This window comes from Aulonocara sp. 'chitande type north' Nkhata Bay, linkage group LG3 (genome assembly GCF_057382095.1).
Source record: "Aulonocara sp. 'chitande type north' Nkhata Bay isolate Kocher_YH1m ecotype deep benthic linkage group LG3, A_spYH_male_GT1.1, whole genome shotgun sequence".
NCBI lineage: Eukaryota > Metazoa > Chordata > Actinopteri > Cichliformes > Cichlidae > Aulonocara > Aulonocara sp. 'chitande type north' Nkhata Bay.
Genome location: NC_141346.1, coordinates 22,781,223 through 22,789,698, shown reverse-complemented (window position 1 = coordinate 22,789,698; position 8,476 = coordinate 22,781,223).

Sequence of the window (8,476 nt, the reverse complement as noted above, 5' to 3'; positions counted from 1 at the left end):
GAATGTAAAGACAACAGGAGAGGTCTCAATATGTCTCACTCTAACTTCTTTATTCACAGCTTCACAACAACTCCACATACGCCAAAACCTCCACCCCAGCACTTCCCTTGACCTTGGGTGTGAGTGGAGCCACCTGGTGGTCTGCCCCACTATCTCTTTTAATTGCTATCACCCTTGAGTAATTATTTAATACGGATACATACCTAACCTATGACTTTTTCCTCAAAGTCAAATTGAAGAACTGCTGTAAGCTAATTAAAATGCACAAAAAGAAAAAGCACCCCCCCCCCCCCCCCCAAAACACACACACACAAAAAGTAAAAAAAAATGTAGGAAATTGGAAGGCTGTCTGTTGTTCAGTCCCATCAACATGCTGATAATATTTAATCTGAGACTGCTATAAATCAGATATGTTGCAGCAACAACATAGCTGCCTTTAATTTTAACTGTGTTTATTAGAATTGACCTTTAGACGTAGTAACAGGAGGTAAATCAACACACCAGAGAGAGAATCTTTTAAGAAAATGTGGTAGATGTGGTCTTTGATAGATTATCACGAGAATCATAAAAACTAAATGATCATAAAATTTATAAATGGGAGCAAAGAAGAAAAAGTAAATATAAAAGAAAAAAGGAAAAGAAAACTTGGCGATGAAGGGGGTGGGACAACTTTTTTTTTGAGTCACATACTTTTTCCACATAGGTTTTGATAGATTTTTTTCTGTTAATAGATGAAATCATTATTTAAAACTGCAATTTATATTTACTCATGTTATCGTTGTCTATTGTGATTGATCTGAAACGTGTGACAAATCTGCAAAACAACAACAAAAAAATCAGGGAGACAGCATTGTAAAAATATAAAAACTAGAATATAGAATAGAAAAATACGTAGAATATTAAGATGGGAGGATGAAGACACACAGTAGCCAACAGCACTGGCGGCTTCCTAAACAGTAGGAAAGGGCCTGCGTGCCCAACCATCGTCCCCTGATCGATGATGATGATGATGATGAAACTTTATTTGTCACTTGCAATCATACACACATTACAAAAACATCACACCGGGGAGACAGGTCAGAACAGGTAGCATTAAAGAAAAACAGTGAAACGTACAACACAGTAGGGAAGAGGAGGACAAAAAAAGAGAACTCCACTCAGACTGAGCTCCTTATAGGGGATCAGTATGAGAACAGAAAACAAAAACTCCTTAGTACAAAAAGCACATAAATGTTCACACTGTAACACCATGAAAACCCATGACAAGCAACAGGGGTAGCTAAATGGGGTTAGAGTAAGCCAATGTAGAAAGCAGCATCGGCTCCTGCAGAATCTCTGGCGGAATCCAGGCGACCCGGCTTCTGCATCAGGTTGGGGCAAGCGTCGGAATGCGGATGTATCTGATGGTAGATCTTTATTTGCAAGTCATTTACTGCAGTGCTGCTCTGATAATGGCTTAAATCTCTCCAGTAAAGTCTTTTTGCCTGATAATAGCTACACACATAATAGAGAAGCATGGCACACAACATCATGGTTAGATCATTGTATCTGCACAGCTCAGGACTCATTAGAGTTTGTGAGCATTAATTAGCATCTTGCTCTTACTGATCATGTGCCTGTATCTCTTTATCTGTATATTTGGGCAAATTGCCTTCGATTAATAATACATTTGAGGGGAAAATTGGTCTAACCTGATTGAGGAGGATCTTCTGGTATATTCTGATAGGACTGAGCTACCAAAAGATGCATTTACATGTTAATTGTAATAATCCCCAACATGTGGCTGAGTTGTGTTCCTTATATGAGAATATTGTGGAGTCCCTACTCATGTCAAGCAGCTCACTGTCTAAGACTAAAATGTATAAAGCTAAATGAGGCTGGAAGTTACAGTGGGATGCAAAAGTTTGGGCAACCTTGTAATAGTCATTATTTTCCTGTATACATCTTTGGTTGTTACGATAAAAAAATGTCAGTTAAATATATCATATAGGAGACACACACAGTGATATTTGGGAAATGAAATGAAGTTTATTGGATTTACAGAAAGTGTGCAATAATTGTTTAAACAAAATCAGGCAGGTGAATTAATTTGGGCACCACAAAAAAAGAAATGAAATCAACATTTAGTAGATCCGCCTTTTGCAGAAATTACAGCCTCCAAACACTTCCTGTAGGTTCCAATGAGAGTCTGGATTGTGGTTGAAGGTATTTTGGACCATTCCTCTTTACAAAACAGCTCTAGTTCATTTAGGTTTGATGGCTTCCGAGCATGGACAGCTGTCTTTAACTCACACCACAGGTTTTCAATAATATTCAGGTCTGGGGACTGAGGTGGCCATTCCAGAACGTTGTACTTGTTCCTCTGCATGAATGCCTTAGTGGATTTTGAGCAGTGTTTCGGGTCGTTGTCTTGTTGAAAGATCCAGCCCCGGCGCAGCTTCAGCTTTGTTACTGATTCCTGGACATTGGTCTCCAGAATCTGCTGATACTGAGTGGAATCCATGTATCCCTCAACTCTGACAAGATTCCCAGTCCCTGCACTGGCCACCAGAGATGGGCAGTAACGCGTTACTGTAATCTGATTACTTTTTTCAGGTAACGCGTGAAGTAAGGGATTACTATTGCAAAAACGGTAATTAGATTACTGTTACTTTCCCGTAGGAACGCTGCGTTACTGCGTTACTAAAACCGTGATTTTTTTGCGAGAATGTCTCATGACAGTGACGTAAGTGAGTACAACGTTCGTGACAACAGCTGTGTGCAGATCAACAGTGGATAATATATCGAGTGCGGGAGAGAGTATGAGTGTGCAGCATTTAAAGCGTGGAAGTACTGACCTTACTTTGAGTTTGATTCCATAAAAAGTGACAAAAAACATTTGTGTCCGTTGTGCGTGGGAAGAAAACTTCTTTTTACAGCGAAAAAACCCCCCTAAACTTCCAAGCAAGCAATGTACAGAAAATAGGTTTAACCCTTTACAGCCGATCGGAGCGGGCACGCTCTGTTTTGCGTAACTATTTTTAAATACCGGTAGCTCTGCAACCATGTAAGCTAGCGCAATAATTTTTTTTGCATATGAAACTAGAGGAGTTGTACTTACATCTTATGCCATCAGCTTGTCCTAGGTCACAGTTTCCTTCCACATATAGCTTTGCAAAAACCGCATAAAAATCACTTGCAGCAACAAAAACATGATATTCCAGAAACACGCTTCGCCGATCCAATCAGCTGTTTGTAACACTTCCTATGTCCATCAGCGCGAACTATCACATGACCGCATGACCTGCCCGAAACCGGAAGTGACGTCATTTTGCGGAAATGTAGTTTTTTTTACCATCGTTTCCTCATGAGCTTATACTTGTGTTTTTAAAAGTTATGTTTGACTTCATGACTTTCTGTGTGGTTTCTGGGATGCTTAGGACTCATATTGCACTGCTGGAAATAGTTTATTTTGATGCATATGCTGTTATTTTGCAAATTTGCACTATAATATTTATTTTCGTTTTTCCTGCAGTATATAAAAATTGGTGTATTTCAAAAATAAAACTATGAAGACACTTAAAATAAATTTCCTGTGGTGGGAAACTAGTTTGTGCAACTTTTTTGTATTTACAGTTTTGAGGGATAAGCCTCTTAAATTTCTCTAACTACAAATATATGTTAAAAAAACAAAAACGATTTTAAATTTTCTTGTAGTTTATTGCACTTTTTTGCAATTTATGTAATTACTATGCACCTAATGCAGGCATATTATTAAAGTTTGGGCTATAATGGTTGTATTGATGTATAGCAACTTGAAATGCTCCAAAAAATGGCTCCACAGCATGTAAAAATATAATATAAGCTCTGGCGGACTTGGTTCTATGGTAGGTCTTAAAGGGTTAAATGTTAAACTAATTTCTTCCAGTCAGAGAATGGTGCATATAATTAAATTTTTGCTTGATGCATAAAGTTAAAAGATTAAAACTGATAAAACAAGTTTTAAAAAAACATTTTTTCATTTGATTACATTTTGTATGATGGATTATGCAGAAAAAGTAGAATTGGGCTGAAAGATCTATCGCTTTATCACCTATTCAGGTTGTAAATCGTGTTTTTAAAAGTAACTAAGTAATTAATTATTTTTGAAAATAAGTAATCAGTAAAGTAACGGGATTACTTTTTTGGGGAAGTAATTGGTAATTAGTTACTGATTACTTTTTTCAAGTAACTTGACCAACACTGCTGGCCACACAGCCCCACAGCATGATGGAACCACCACTATATTTTACTGTAGATAGCAGCTTTTCTTGGAATGCTGTGTTCTTTTTCCTCCATGCATAATGCCCCTTGTTATGCCCAAATAACTCAATTTTAGTTTCATCAGTCCACAGCACCTTATTCCAGAATGAAGCTGGCTTGTCCAAATGTGCTTTAGCATACCTCAAGCGGCTCTGTTTGTGCTGTGGGCGGAGAAAAGGCTTCCTCTTCATCACTCTCGCATACAGCATCTCCTTGTGTAAAGTACGCCGAATGGTAGAACGATGCACAGTGACTCCATCTGCTGCAAGATGATGTTGCAGGTCTTTGGTGCTGGTCTGTGGGTTGATTATGACTGTTCTCACCATCCTTCGCCTCTGCTTATCTAAGATTTTCGTTGACCTGTCACTTCCGGCCTTAACTAGAACTGTGCCTGTGGTCTTCCATTTCGTCACTATGTTCCTCACAGTGGAAACTGACAGCTGAAATCTCTGAGATAGCTTTTTCTATACTTTCACTAAACCATGATGTTGAACAATCTTTGTTTTCAGGTCATTTGAGAGTTGTTTTGAGGCTTCCATGTAGCCACTCTTGAGAGAAGATGCAAAGAGGAGAAAAATTTGCAATTGGCCACCTTAAATACCCTTTCTCATGACTGGATTCACCTGTGTGTGTAGGTCAAGGGTCAATGAGCTTACCAAACAAATTTTGTGTTCCAATAATTAGTGCTCAAGATATTCAAATAAATAAAATGACAAGGGTGCCCAAATTTATGCACCTGCCTAATTTAGTTTAAGTAACTATTGCAGACTTTCTGTAAATCCTATAAACTTCATTTCAAATATCATTGTGTTCATCTGCTGTATGATATATTTAAATTAAATTTCTGATCCAAACAACCAATAATTTATGAAGGAAAATCATGAAAATTATCAGGGGTGCCCAAACTTTTGCATCCTACTGCATATGCTAATAAGCTTTAGAAGATCCTTTAAGGCTTGGGTGGAATCAGGGCAGAGACGTTATGGCCCTCTATTTGAACATAGGAAAAGAACACAAACTCATTTTAAGTATGCTTTATGTTTTATTAAAAGGAATGAATTTGGAGACTAATAAAGTAAATAGTTATTTCCAGAATTTTTTTTTTAATGAATAGTGTTAAGAACTCTGTACCAGCTAATATTGATGGTGTTAGTGGCTCAGCAGAAATTACTCGAATATAGCAGAAACATTACTGTGATGTGTTTTATTTAAACTGATAATAAAGAAGATGTTGTAGTGTTATCAAGAGTAATTTAATTAAAAACGTTTAAAGGTAGTAAGGCGTGGGGGATAGATAAGATATCTGCTGAACAATTAGAATTTGCTAATAAAAAACTTTGCCCACCCTTTGTTTCACAGGGTCATAGTCGATATGATTTAATTCTTCTTGTCAAGCTGTTATTGATGCCTCCAAAGTGTTTGATCATGTAAATCATGAAGAGTTATTCTGTAAGTTATACAACAAAGGGTTTCCCAAATCTTTGGTTAGAATTCTGTCCTTGTGGTATGCCCATCAGTCCATGCACATAAAATGGGGTAACCGTGTGTCTGCCCCCTTATATGTGGGGAATAGGGTTAGACAGGGGAGTGTTTGGTCTCCTCGTATGTTTAATGTTTACATGGATGATTTGTCAAAGCTGTTAGATGACTGTGTAAAAGGTTTTGATCAGTGGTTGTTAGTAGTTGTAGTAGGAGTGCTTTAGGAGAAGAAGTTCGTCTTTAACACGCTGTACAAGACGAAGCAACAGAAGAAAACGTGTTTTAAATTTAATGTTGGTGACACTGTACGAATATCAAAACTGAGAGGCGTGTTTCGAAAAGAATATGAGCAGACCTACACCAATGAAATCTTTACCGTCAAAAAATGCATAGGGAGACAGCCACCAGTGTACAGACTAGCGGACCTCGCAGGAGAGGTATTGAAAGGGACATTTTATGAGCCTGAGATACAACGTGTGGTTGTTGATTAAAACAAAGCATTTAAAATTGAAAACATATTGGCTAGAAAAAAAGTGGGACGGAAAAAGGTGGCACTAGTGAAATGGCTAGGATGGCCCGCCTCTTTAACATTTGAGATTCCGAACAAGTCTTGCATAGGTCATGTGAACTATTACATGGACCTTCTTTTTTTTGTATTATGCATCAAACTTATGCAAATAGCTTGCAATTTATTTGAACAAATCTAGGGAGAAGCAGCTCCTTTTTAGCTTCTGTGATGCATATACTTCTCACACCTTAAATTACGGTTCTCAAAGTTAACATGCCTCATGTTACCATCTTGTATTTCTAAAACACAGCCTCAGAGTATGCCTTGTAGTCTCTCAGATGGAAAACACCAATGATCTAGATATTCAGAAATTTCTTCAGGCCATATTTAACGTCTTAAGTTTTGTTGTTTTTATGTTTTACATAAAAAATTTCAAATTTTTATATTATGAAATGAAAGCATCTGTGTTTATCTGTGCAATATGTCACCAATTTTTATTCAATAACCAAAAAGTACACAAATACAAGATTAAATATTTTATTTATCGAAGATACATAATTACACATTGATACAATGAACAAAGTGTGTATAAAAATTACACACGGTGTATGAAAAACATTATAACATACAGATAAGTGTTTAATGATAATCTAACATACTTTTAAAGCATAAGAATAAGTTTTTAAAATCATATTCTTTGATGATCAGATTAAATGTATCACATTTTCAAAGCATGATATAGATTTGCACTATGTTAGCATATGAACTAAAGTAGGGTGATGATTTCTCTAACATTAGACAGGGCGCAACAACAAATAACGTATGCGTCTGGGGACATTGTTAGAAGCAGAAAATTAACGTAATTAAAACACATTTTTTAACACTTTTTCTGACTAAATGTAAATAAAAAAAGCCATCGTGCGATTTCAGGCTTTGTCAAGGGTTGTCGTGGCAATGGAGAAATAAAACTGTTCCGCTCATTCAGACAAGACAAAGAATTGCTTTAAGAACGTTTCATAACTGGATGCCAAGACATCCCCGCAACCCATAAAGAGTAGTGGGCTGAGGGGGGGAATAAAAAAAAGCACTCCTACTACTACTGTTGTTGATGATCAATGGTCATGAGAATTTGCATATTAATGATCAAGGATCTGACCTCCCAGCCCATTGTTCCTTCAGTGGCGCTAGTTTCAGTCATCATGCAAATGTACTGTTTATAAGATTGGGGAAACCTGCAGTCAGCTGAGACTGAAGAAGTCACTTGGGTGTGTCATCTGAAGGCTGTGCGCAGGCAGGAGTGGTGGTAACGAGGTGTACAGACTCACGGAGATGGAGGGTAAACTCAAACTTAGATTTATTGTAAAACAAAAGCAAAAACTCAACGGAAAACTACAAAACCAAACACGCTGACTGGCAGAACATACAGCATGATAAGACGCTAGAAAGCAACATGAACAGATGAAAACACAGGGCTTAAATACACAGAGGGAGCAATCAGTGAATGAGAAACAGAACGGAAACACAGCTGGGGCAAATCAGAGCTAACGAGACGAGGGAAGCAAAACCAGATACATTAACATAGGACACGGACTTTCAAAGTAAAACAGGAAACACAGATTGGCCTTACAGACAGACTCACAAGCAGACACTGTAACAGAGGGAACAGAGACATGGGACCAGGGCAGACGCAGACACCGACTGGACACAGAACAGAGGGAGTATGGAAACCCAAACTTAAGAACTACAAAATCATAAACCAAGAAAAACCGGGGAAAATAGAAATGCAAAACAGAAACCAAAACCTTCACATTAATAAACCAAGATGAGAACACAAATAATGGTACAAAAATGAAAACACTGGGTCAACGACCCAGGAACCCTAACAGGATGAGTGACGAAATGTTTCTGCCACTGAAACAAATGAACAGAATCAACCTTTTGGGATGTGTAACAGGTTGTGCAATTGGCAATACCATAGTTAACCATTTGATATACGCAGATAATTTAGTAATCTTCTCCCCATAAAGTGCTTTCCTTCAACAATTATTGAGGGCCTGCTCTCAATCTGGAGTTTGATATCCAATGCCAAGAAGAGTAATATTTTGATTGCCAGAAGTAAGGAGAACCAGAATTGAGTTATTCCTGAATTTTATCTGGCAGGCTCTGTTCTTAAAGTGCAAACTGCTGTTAAATATTTAGGTCACTACA